Source organism: Pelodiscus sinensis, chromosome 1 (genome assembly GCF_052426305.1).
Source record: "Pelodiscus sinensis isolate ZL-2025 chromosome 1, ASM5242630v1, whole genome shotgun sequence".
Classification (NCBI taxonomy): Eukaryota; Metazoa; Chordata; order Testudines; family Trionychidae; genus Pelodiscus; species Pelodiscus sinensis.
In genome coordinates, this window is record NC_143052.1 from 35,918,799 (window position 1) to 35,931,878 (window position 13,080).

The 13,080-nt window shown below is 42.6% G+C and overlaps 1 long non-coding RNA gene across 1 annotated transcript in view; it reads right to left on the bottom strand.

The window, feature by feature from the left end:
* Positions 1-302: 302 nt before the first annotated feature.
* LOC142826521 (uncharacterized) overlaps positions 303-13,080 on the bottom strand; it is a 29,956-nt gene continuing 17,178 nt past the window's right edge. The window contains exons 2-3 of the long non-coding RNA XR_012900712.2: positions 1,481-1,589; positions 303-647 (exon numbers count right to left, since the gene is read on the bottom strand). This is a non-coding gene — a long non-coding RNA (uncharacterized LOC142826521). The remainder of the gene's footprint in view (positions 648-1,480; positions 1,590-13,080) is intronic.

A 13,080-nucleotide genomic window follows, 5' to 3' on the forward strand; every position in this document is an offset into this window, starting at 1 on the left:
TTTGAAAATCCAGTTCAGTCACGTTTTGGTTCTTTCTTTCTCTCTTTCTCTCTTTCTCTCTTTCTTTCCACCAAACATTTATACCTGCAATTATCCCCTAAATTCTAAAATATGAATTCTGTTGCTGTGATATTTCTTTAGAGCTGTTTTTGTTGTAGGGGCTATTCTGTGGGTCAGGTTGGAGGTAGACAAGTGTGTATGTAGCACGGCTACCAAGCACATACCTTCAGAGATTCCTGGCAGTGCTGCAGTCCATAAGACCAACAATCAAGGACTGTCAAAGTTACATGGTGGGGGGAATCTCTCCAGGCAGTGACATTACTTAGGGCGGCACAAAAAAATGGCTTAAAGCTAACTTAACCCACCCTCCCTCTGTGTTGTGATTCTTGGAGGCACAGCACAGAATATCATCCTGAGACTTCATTCTGGTATCCACCAACTTTTTTCATTAACTGTTTGCGAACAATTGTATTTTTTGTTTTGTTTACAATTTTTGTTTTTGGAATACAAAATCTTACAAAGAATCATGTGAAGGTATTCATGTGTAGGTTCATGTTAAAAATTACTTTGATTTTCTTCTTTATAACAGGTATAGTCATCTAAGCAGGTAGTCATCACATCCCACAAACAGTGAGTGGTGAACAGTCCTAGGTATAATCAAAGCAAACAGTTCAGGAGTAATAATTAGTAAACCAAATAAATGTCGAGATTTGTTAAATAAACTATTCACTATTAATTATTCATCTAGCTCCTCACACAGGCACTGCTTAGATCAGTGGTCACTAACCAGTAGACCGGGATCTACTGGTTAGTCTTGAAGCCTCTGGCAGGTGATCATGACTGGTTTGCCCAGGAGACTATCAAGTGCCAGCACCTCAGCTGCCCCTCCCCCCAGCACTTCAGTTGCCCCACCCCCCACTTCCATGCTGCTCCTGCCCTCTCCCTTGGAGCTGCTCCCTGAGAGCCTCCTGCAGTTGTGCAGGGTGGGGGAGACAGAGGAAAGGGATACTGATGTTACAGTGTCCACCTCCTCTCACCCCTGTATCCCATCTTCACAGACAGGGGGGTTATGAAAGTGCTGGGGATGGAGGGAGCTGCTCCTCCTATGTCTGAATGTCTGCAGCACACTGAAAGGGGTGATGCAAATCTCTGTCACTCTCACATTGTGTGTGTCTTTGTCACTCACACAAACTTTTACACTCCCTCTCCTGACCCAACACATACTTGTGTTGTTGTTGTCATCATCATTGTTGTTACTTCTTTTATTTCTTTCAAAGTGTGTTATTTTAGGTGTTTGCCTGGTTTGTGCATTTCATAATTTTATTTCTCTCTTATGCTTAACTGTAATTCTTTGAGCAGTGAGTTCTAAAATGCTTAAGTTGTCAGGGCTGGAGTAATTATCCCTGTGGTAATTTTTTTTTAATATATATATTATACCTAGGAATTTGGTTTCAACTGGTGGTGCAGAGCTACACATTACCTCAAGATTGGTGGACGTAACAAAATGTATTCCCTCTAATTGTTGTCTATCCATATGCAGAACACTGGTTGGGAAGCTCCTGGATTCAGGCTTGATCTCCTGGAGGTGCCTGCAGCCAAATTATGAGATCAGTCTCTAACAGTCTGGCAGTGCACTAGGGTTAAAGCAGACTCACCCCCTGCCCTTGCTCCAACATCTCTGTGTCCCCTGAAGAAGGTGGGGTAGGGAGTCTCAACACATTGCCCCTTGCCTGCAGACACTGCCATCACCCAGATTCCATAGGCTGGGAAGGAGCAACCATTGTCAATGGGTGGTGTGGGATAGGTGCCAGAAGACTGGAGGCAACATGCAGAGCCACCTGCCCCTCCCCCACAGGAGATGCTGCTGGACATGACGGCCACTTCTGGGAATGGTGCAAGGCTGGGGCAGGGGTAAATGTGCCTTAGTTACAATACACCACTGCCTGGGAGCCACCAAAGGTAAGGAGTGCCCAGTTGTAGTGAGCATCCTGAGCCGCTATCTAAGACCTGACCCCCATCTGCACCAAAACTTCCTTCCTGAGCCTGCATTCTGAACCCCCTCCTGCACACGAATCTCCTGCCCCTCACTCGACCAAGAACCACCCCCACACTCCATATCCCCTTGGCCAAAGACAAGAGACTGCATTACAACCCCCTGTTCCAGCCTGCTGAATCTATGTTGGCACTTTATAGTGCTGTAACTTTCTGGCTTAGGGGTGTGAAAAAATATCACACCCTCCTTGTTGTCCTCCCTCCCACCCGAGTGCATGAATTTACAGAACTGTAAAGTGCCAGTGTGAACCAGGTTACAACGCTCTGATCCATGCTCCCAGCACTGTTAGCTACTCCCCTTGTGGAGGTGCTTTACATAGAGCGCTGGGAGATCTCTCCCCTAGCACTCATGCCATGGCCAGACTTTCTGTGTAAAGCACTGCTGTAGCTACGCTTTCAACTCCTAAGTGTAGACAAAGCTTGAGTTAGGATGGGAAAGTGAGATGGATTGAGTGAGCAGGGTGGGGCCTCAAAGAAGGGGCAGGGAAAGAGGTGGGATAAGGGTATTTCGGTCTGAGGTGGATCCTTCATTGCATTTAAATTCAAAAACCAAGGTTGGAAACCACTGGCTCAGATCCTACCATGGTAGGGGCTTATTGTATTTCATAATATGTTTGCTTAACTTCTGGATATTCTATAAAGTTACTTCAGTAGAATTGTGGACTGGCAACATACTGTTATGTCATTCCCCAACAGGCTATCCCACAGAGTGGTACTTGCATAAAGCACACCACAAAATTACATGTAGCATGCACTGTTATGGCCACTTAAATAATATTGCATGTGCAAGTGTGAAGAAGACCTCAGTTGGCTATAAGAATCTGTCCCCTCTTGGTAGAAAATGACCTATCCTGAGCTTATCATACTTTGATCGTCTCCTGGCCAGATTATAGCCGTGCAATATACCTGAAGAGATGATGCGTGAGAGAGCGCATGAACCATGGGTGACAGATATTATTGTTCCACTTAATGCTCTATTGGAAGGAGCTAAGACACAATACTGACAAAGTTGGCATAAAAACCTATATATATATATATAAAGGTGAATAGTAGGTACTTGGACATCTCTATTTGGTCTTATCTGATCTCATTCCTCATACCTCTGCAGAATTTCTCTCTCTCTCTCTTTCACAAACACACACACACACACACACACACACACACACACACACACACACGCTTTCTCGTTTTTTCTATTGGGATTCTTAGCCTGAAAAGAGATTGTGGGAGCAGTTGAATTTATGAGTGGGGAGAAACCATAAATAGAACTATGCAAATCTGCACAGTGTGTTAGGCATTTACAAACAAAAAGCTTATTCTGCACCAGGAAGGATCATTACTTCCAGTAATTAAGAGATGTTTCCTCCAGGACAGTTCTTGTTTTTACTAATTAGAATTCTGTTAAGGGAGTACTAGGCTCCAATTCATCACAGATATTCTTCTTGTTTTCTTATAACTTGAGCCCAAACAAACAGCTTTTTTTAAAAAAAACCTTGGTTCTAATTATCCTTTTTCTTCATGTAAATTCCTTTTTTTTTTTTTTGTGAGCAAGGTTTCTCCAATTACTGTTGAGAATTATACACCCTAGGTCTGTTGTTTCCACTGGGGTTTACACCACTTAAGGAAAATCTGTTTCTAATCTAGTTCTTCATTCGCACACCACAGGATGCCAACACTTATGCATGGTGGTGTTTGTTTGGTTTTTTGGGTTTTTTTAGTCCAGAAGGAAAACTACTTCTTAGGCCTAGTAATTTCCTTGTTTTTGTTATAACTTTGTTTAGTAGAAAAAAGGAAGGAAAAGAGTATGACCCAGTGCTAGAGCACAATTTAAGCATCATGGCTCCAAGATTTGTCTTAGTCACTTTGGGTGTGTCTAGACTACAGGGTTTTGTCTACAAAATGGACTTTTGTCGACAAAACTATACCTGCATCTACACTGGCGCTGAGTTCTGTCGACATAACGTCGACAGAACTCAGCAGTTTTGTCGACAGCTGTAAACATCATTCTACGAGGAATAACGCCTTTTGTTGACAGAGTTCTGTCGACAGAAGGTGTTATTGCATCTACATTGTCCTTTGCATCTACACTGCCATGTTGACAAAATGGCTTGTTTTGTCAACAGAACTGGATGTACTCTAGATGCTCTTTGTTGACAGAAGCTTTGTCGACAGTATCTGTCGACAAAACTTCTGTCAACATAAGAACATAAGAACGGCCGTACTGAGTCAGACCAAAGGTACTTCTAGCCCAGTATCCTGTCTACCGACAGTGGCCAGCACCAGGTGCCCCAGAGAGGGTGTACCGAAGACAATGATCAAGCGATTTGTCTCCTACCATCTCTCTCCAGCCTCTGACAAACAAAGGCCAAGGACACCATTTTATCCCCTGGCTTTAGGCCTTTTATGGACCTAACCTCCATGAAATTATCTAGCTTCTCTTTAAACTCTATTATAGTCCTAGCCTTCACAGCCTCCTCTGGCAAGGAGTTCCACAGGTTGACTACACGCTGTGTGAAGAAGAACTTTCTTTTATTAGTTTTAAAACTGCTACCCATTAATTTCATTTGGTGTCCTCTAGTTCTTCTATTTAGGGAACTAATAAATAACTTTTCTTTATCGGCCCTCTCCACACCACTCATGATTTTATAGACCTCTATCATATCCCCCCTCTGTCTCTTTTTTTCTAAACTGAAAAGTCCCAGTTGCTTTAACCTCTCCTCATATGGGACCCGTTCCAAACTCCTAATCATTTTAGTTGCTCTTTTCTGAACCCTTTCTAAGGCCAAAATATATTTTTTGAGGTGAGGAGCCCACCTCTGTACACAGTATTCAAGATGTGGGCGTACCATAATTTTATACAGGGGCAGTAAGATATTCTGGGTCTTATTTTCTATCCCTTTCCTAATAATTCCTAGCATCCTATTTGCCTTTTTGACCGCCGCTGCACACTGCATGGAAGTTTTCAGAGAATTGTCCACGATAACTCCAAGATCCCTTTCCTGATTTGTCATAGCCAAATTAGCCCCCATCATACTGTACGTATAGTTGGGGTTATTTTTCCCAATGTGCATTACTTTACTCTTATCCACATTAAATTTCATTTGCCATTTTGCTGCCCAATCACTGAGTTTAGTGATATCATTTTGGAGTCCCTCACAGTCTGCTTCTGTCTTGACTATCCTAAACAGTTTGGTATCATCTTCAAACTTTACTACCTCACTGCTTACCCCTTTCTCCAGATCATTTATGAATAAGTTGAAAAGTATTGGTCCCAGGACTGACCCTTGGGGGACACCACTAGTTACCCCTCTCCAATCTGAAAATTTACCATTTATTCCTACCCTTTGTTTCCTGTCTTTTAACCAGTTCTCAATCCAAGAAAGGACCTTTCTCTTATCCCATGGCCATGTAATTTACACAAGAGCCTTTGGTGAGGGACCTTGTCAAAGGCTTTCTGAAAATCCAAGTATACTATATCTACTGGATCCCCCTTGTCCACATGCTTGTTAACCCCTTCAAAGAACTCTAATAGATTAGTAAGACAGGATTTCCCTTTACAGAAACCATATTGACTTTTGTCCAACAAATTATGTTCTTCTACATATGTCGCGAGAATCACAGGTCCGATAATGAATACCCAAGGGGGGAAGGACAGAACCAGGTGGACAGTTTTATCAAATAAAAAAATATTTATTTATGACAGTGGTGAATTTATAGTATTATTCTAAGATTTTAATAGACCGTGGTCATAATTAATTTACAGTATTTATTATATTTATTCTATGGTTTCTAGTAAAACGTGTCAGAGATATAGGGATGGGAATGGCAAGGGGAATAGTCTCTAATCTTAAAATACCCAGCTACAGTAATAAAATAACAGTGATAACTACAAACTCTTCTGTACTACCCACAAACAACTACAACACTAAGGTTATACAACAAGAAAAAAAATCAAATCATACATACCAACTTACACAGCACATGGAACATTTCACAGATATTGGTTCGGTTGTGAAGGCCTTGGTTACGCCCGAGGGTTGGGGGAGGTGGCTGGTCGGTTGATCAGGCCGGCAGCGCTTTGAAGTATACGGGAAGGCACACGCACGGTGGTACGTGTGTTGCGAAGACTTCCTAGAGCGAACTGTGCCATGGGTATTTATCACCAAATCTGCACATCGCTTTCCCGCACTTGCATATTACCATATATGGCCCAATGGTCACCAAGTAGGGGGTCTGTGTCCCAGGGGTTGGGCCGAAACTGTGCAGGTTTCATGCGACCAGGTAAGCCCCGCAGTTCTCACGCCAAGGTGATGAGTGGGAGAGTCTGAGGCTATTTTCCCCTTTTCACACCTTTCCTTTTTCTAAAGGCAATGGTATGCAGGAAGGGTGCGGCTGGTTTCTCTCAAGGAGTTCTGCAGAACAAGTGCGGCCTGGCCAAACTTTTTTACTGGGGGGGGGAGGGCAGTTTCTTTTCTCTAACAACATGCTTCACAATTTTATTCTTTACTATTGTTTCGACTAATTTACCCGGTACTGAAGTTAGACTTACCTGTCTGTAATTGCCAGGATCGCCTCTAGAGCCCTTTTTAAATATCGGTGTCACGTTGGCTACCTTCCAGTCATTAGGTACGGAAGCCGATTTAAAGGATAGGTTACAAACTACAGATAATAGCTCAGCAATTTCCCATTTGAGTTCTTTTAGAACCCTTGGATGAATGCCATCCGGTCCCGGAGATTTGTTATCATTAAGTTTTTTTATTTGTTCCAAAACCTCCTCTAATGACACTTCAATCCGGGACAATTCCTAAGATTCACCATCCACAAAGGACGGTGCAGATTCGGGAATCTCCGCAATGTCCTCAGCCGTGAAGACTGAAGCAAAGAAATCATTTAGTTTCCCTGCAATGGCTTTATCGTCTTTGATTGCTCCTTTTATAGCTCGATCATCTAGGGGACCCACAGGTTTTTTAGCAGGCTTCCTGCTTCTAATGTACTTAAAAAACATTTTGTTATTTCTTTTTGAGTTTTTGGCTAGCTGTTTCTCAAAATCTTTCTTTGCTTTTCTTATTACATTTTTACACTTGATTTGACAGTGTTTATGTTCCTTTCTATTTATCTCACTAAGATTGGACATCCACTTCTGAAAAGATGCCTTTTTGTCCCTCACTGCTTCTTTTACATGGTGGTTAAGCCACAGTGACACTGTTTTAGGTCTCTTGCTATGTTTTTTAATTTGGGGTATATATTTAAGTTGGGACTCTATTATGGTGTCTTTAAAAAGTTTCCATGCAGCTTTCAGGGATTTGGCTCTAGTCACTGTGCCTTTTAATTTCTGTTTAACTAACCTCCTCATTTTTGTGTAATTCCCCTTTTTGAAATTAAATGCCAGGGTGCTGGACAGCTGTGGTGTTCTTCCCACCACAGGCATGTTGAATGTTATTATATTATGGTCACTATTCCCAAGCGGTCCTGTAACGGTTATTTCCTGGACCTGATCCTGCACTCCACTCAGGACTAAATCGAGAATTGCCTCTCCCCTTGTGGGTTCCTGCACCAGCTGCTCCAAGAAGCAGTCATTTAAGCCATTGAGAAATTTTATCTCCGCTTCTCTTCCTGAGGTGACATGTATCCAGTCAATATGGGGGTAATTAAAATCCCCCATTATTATAGAGTTCTCTATTTTGGTAGCCTCTCTAATCTCCCTCAGCATTTCAATGTCAGTATCGCTGTCCTGGTCAGGTGGTCGGTAATATATCCCTACTGCTAATTTCTTATTATTGGAGCATGGAATTTCTATCCATAGCGATTCTGTGGAACATGTTGATTAATTTAATATTTTTATTTCATTTGATTCTACATTATCTTTCACATACAGTGCCACTCCGCCACCCACCCGGCCTGCTCTATCCTTTAAATATATTTTATATCCCGGTATGATTGTGTCCCACAGATTTTCCTCATTCCACCAGGTTTCAGTGATGCCTATTATGTCAATCTCCTCATTTAATACGAGGTACTCCAGTTCACCCATCTTATTAGTCAGACTCCTAGCATTTGTGTAGAAGCACTTTAAAAATTTGCCACTGCTTATTTGTCTGCCTTTCCCTGATGCATTGGATTCCTTTGAATGCGGTTGTTTGTCTGCTCTGGCCCATGGTTTGTCCTCTCCCCTCCTCTCTTTCTGACTACAGCTTAGAGAGTCTCTATCAATGGATTCTCCTCTAAGAGAAGTCTCCCTCCGATTTACGTGCATCTCCACACCGATCGGCTTTCCTCCATCTCAGTTTAAAAACTGCTCTACGGCCTTTTTAATGTTTAGTGCCAGCAGTCTGGTTCCACCCTGGTTTAGGTGGAGCCCATTCTTCCTGTATAGGCTCCCCCTCTCCCAGAAGTGTCCCCAGTTCCTAATAAATCTAAACCTCTCTTCCCTACACCATCGTCTCATCCACGCATGGAGACTCTGAAGCTCTGCCTGCCTACCTGGCCCTGCGCGTGGAACTGGAAGCATTTCCGAGAATGCCACAATAGAGGTCCTGGATTTCAGTCTCCTTCCTAGCAGTCTAAATTTGGCCTCCAGGACATCTCTCCTATCCTTCCCTATGTCATTGGTACCGACATGTACCATGACCACCGGCTCCTCCCCATCACTACACATAAGTCTATCTAGATGCCTCAAGAGATCTGCAACCTTCGCACCAGGCAGGCAAGTGACCATACGGTTCTCCCGGTCATCACAAACCCAACTATCTATGTTTCTAACAATCAAATCACCCACTACTAACACCTGCCTCTTCCTAACTGGCATTCCCTTCCCCTCAGAGGTATCCTCAGTGCGAGAGGATACTGCAACATCCTCTGGGAGGAGGGTCCCAACTACAGGATGGTTTCCCTCTGCTCCCATTGAATGCCCTGTTCCCTTGAGACTTTCATCCTCCTTAAGAGCACTGGGGCTCTCAGACTGGAGGTGGGACAGTACTAAAGTGTCCCGGAAAGACTCATCAACATAGCTCTCTACCTCCCTTAGCAACTCCAGTTCAGCCACCCTGGCCTCCAAAGCCCGAACTCGGTCTCTGAGGGTCAGGAGCTCCTTGCAACGAGTGCACACATACGCCACCCGCCCACAGGGCAGGTAATCATACATGTTACACTCGACGCAATAAACAGGATAGCCCCCACGCTGCTGCTGGGCTTCTGTCTCCATTTTTCTAATGAATAAGTTTAGGTGTAAATGGGATTCTTTTTAAACCTCTGGAGTATAGATTATTCTAAGAGTTATGTTTTAAAGAAGGTCCGAAGTCACTAGTGCCCTCTAACCTCCCTCTCCAAACTCTCCTGTTAGCTGTTCCTGTTCGCAAGCTCCATGATCGCTGAGTCACCGGCTTATATAGCTCTGGTAGCCCCTCCCCCTGACTGAGGCTCAGCCAATTAACAGAGGCTTCTAGGTTTCAAACCTTTTAGAAGCTCCTTCAAACAAACAAACAAACAAACAAACCACCAAACAGACAAACACAAGCTCAGCACACAGCAAATAACTCCCCCAAACACAAACACACACTTCTGACAGCCACTTACCACAAGGGTCCCGTTTTTACTCCCTCTTTTACCTGGAGAACTCCCTCCAGGTAAAAGCCTATAGTCTAGACGTTCCCTTAATTACTTGTCAAGAGCTCCATGCCTATGGACAAGACACTTAGGTCTAGTCCACAATAGACCTGGCAGGCTGGCTTAAGGGAAAATGAGTAGCTGGGTTCAGTTTACTTTAAGCTGAACTTCTACATGGAGGGAGGCTGATGAGAGCACATGTTTCCATCGGCTTCCCTTGGGGTATGTCTACACTACCACCCTAGTTCGAACTAGGGTGGTAATGTAGGCAACCAGAGTTGCAAATGAATCCCGGGATTTGAATTTCCCGGGCTTCATTTGCATAAAGCCGGGCACTGCCATTTTTAAATGTCCGCTAGTGCGGACACCGTGCCGCGTGGCTACACGTGGCACGGACTAGGTAGCTCGGACTAGGCTTCCTAGTCTGAACTACCGTTACTCCTCATTTCACGTTTCACGAGGAGTAACGGTAGTTCAGACTAGGAAGCCTAGTCCGAGCTACCTAGTCTGTGCCACGTGTAGCCGCGCGGCACGGAGTCCGCACTAGCGGACATTTAAAAATGGCGGCGCCCGGCTTTATGCAAATGAAGCCCAGGAAATTCAAATCCCGGGCTTCATTTGCAACTCTGGTTGCCTACAGTACCACCCTAGTTCGAACTAGGGTGGTAGTGTAGACATACCCTTACTCATTGCAGAATAAAGAGTACAGGACAGCAGTGGGGTACCCCTCACCATTCGATTTAGGGGTCTACACTGGACCCACTAAATTGAACACTAGAAGATCAACCTCCAGAGGGTCTGTCTTCTCTGTACTGTAGACATAACCTTAGGGACAGATTTTCAGTTGCCTAAAGATGCTGATAGGTGCCTAGTGGGATTTTCAAATGTGCTTAAGCATGTTAGGTGTTTAGTTCCCATTTTTACTTACTTAGGCACTTTGGGTACATCTACACTTGCTCCCTAGTTTGAACTAGGGATGCAAATGTAGGCGACCAAAATTGCTAAGGAAGTGGGGATTTAAATATCCCGTGCTTTATTAGCATGATCTCACCAGCGCATTACTCTGCTCAATAGCTGTTTCAAAAGCGAAAGTGTGCACCAGGACGCGTTAGTTTGAACCAAACCCCTTGGTTCGAACTAACGTTACTCTCATTTTTTGGAGTCATCACTTTCTTAGCAATTTCGATCGCCTACATTTGCATCCCTAGTTTGAACTAGGGAGAAAGTGTAGACATACCCTTGTATGTAATAAAGGCCAGATTTCAACGATATTTAGATGCCTAGGGATGAGATACATGGTTTTTGAAAATCTTACTAGGTACTTAATTCTCCTTTCAAGAACATAAGAATGGCCATATTGTGTGAGATCAATGGTCCATTCACTATACTATCCCATCCTCCAGCAGTGGCCAATGCTACATTCTTCAAATAAACAAAACAGGGCAATTTGCAAATAATTCATTCCCTGTTGTCCAGCCCTACCATATGGAATGTAGATGCCTAGGTGCTTTTGAAATTCGAACTAAGAGTCTATCTGCATCTTTCAGCATCTAAATATCTTTGACAATATGTTCCTTTTGGTGTAGCTTTCAGAAGCTCATAAGTACTTCATTTAGGCTCTGATCTTACAACCACTCTTGTGCATAACATTACGATCACAGGTAACCCCGCTGAAATCAATGTAGTCATTCTCTGTCTTAAAGCCAAGCACATTTGTAAATATTTATAGAATCAGGGCCTTACACTATTTGGAAAATGTTGATTTAAAATCTTCCTTGTCTTTGTTTACAAACCTGTAAAATTCCAGAGAGGTGCTATGAAGCTTAATTAATTGTTTGTAAAGCTCTTTGAAATCTCCCAGAGAAAGCATTATATATGTTCAAGGCATTATTATAAAGTATTTTAATAAATCACCATTGGCAGAATGAAAAGGTATTTACCTGCTCTGAAAGCTAGTGACCAACTGATTATCATTTTTAAGAGGATAGCTGCGGCAATCCTCCATTCAAATAAAAGTGGCAGCCATGTTTATGCTAATGAAGCGTGGGATATTTAAATACCTGCTTCATTAGCAATTTTGACGTGCCTAATCTACATCTCTCTGTCAACAGAGAGGTGTAGTCAGACATACCCTGTGAGAAAAGCAGTGTCCATAATAATCTTTTGGCTACACTAAAGTAGTATCAAGATAATAAAGGTCTCTCTCTCGCTCTCTCTCTCTCTCACACACACACACACACACACACACACACACACACACAAAGTTGAGTAGAGTAAAGTAAAATAAAATATCCAGAACACCTCATATTTGTATGTCTGGCTAATATTTACTAGTTTACTTTAAAAATGGATATAACCTACTGGTAGAAGTACTACTTTTAAAATGCTTAAAATATACAAAGAGCAAAAATTAAATCCAGATAAAGAGAGGAATTCCATAGAAAAATCACCCACGCTACTTCATATTTATGCAAAAATAATAAAAAAACAAGCCTTCCACAACATATACATCTAAATTCTTGTGTCAATGAACAAAAACTTAGTAAAAGAGTTAAGATTTGAAAAATAACCCTAACATACAAAGCATAATTCAAGTTTCTTGGCTACTGAATGATTGCAGCTGAGAAATGCAATAAGAACATTCCATTTAACCAGAACTACCAGACTTCATTCTCCTCCATTTTCTCCATTACTAAAAATTACTTTGTTCCTGGAAAATGCTCCCTCAGTCTCACAGACCTTGGGTAACTGGCCAGTCCTCATCTACTCACACCCTCCCCATCTGAAGCAAATACTTACCAACAGCCACACAATGCAACAGAGAAACACGTATCCAGGAACCTACACATGCAACAAACCCCATTGCCAACTCTGTCCACATGTCTATCTGAGTGAAATCATCAATGGACCTAACCACAGAAGCCACAACATCAGCAGTTCATCCACCTGCACATCCACTAACGTGAAGCATGCCATCAAGTGCCAGAAATACCTCTATGCCATGTTTATTGGCCAAACCAGTCTCTATGCCAAAATATAAATGGACACAAATCAGATATCAGGAATGGTTAGACAAGTAATCCTGTAAAGGGAACACTGAACCTGCCTAAACATTCAGTAATAGATTTGAAAGTAGCCACCCTTCTACAAAATAATTTCAAAACCTGGTTACAAAAGGAGACAACTGAACTAGAATTCACATGCAAATTCATCACTATCAACGTAGTATTGAATAAGGATCTCAACTAGGTAATACCTTACAAAAATAATTTCTCCTCTCTGGATATTCACATCTGTACACCAAATGCTGTGAAAGACCTACCTCCACCCTAATTTGATTACCTTCATTAACACAAGCAACTTCTTCCTTCTCAGCTTCTGTAACATCCACACCAATTCCTCTGATAAAGTGGGTTTTACCCATGA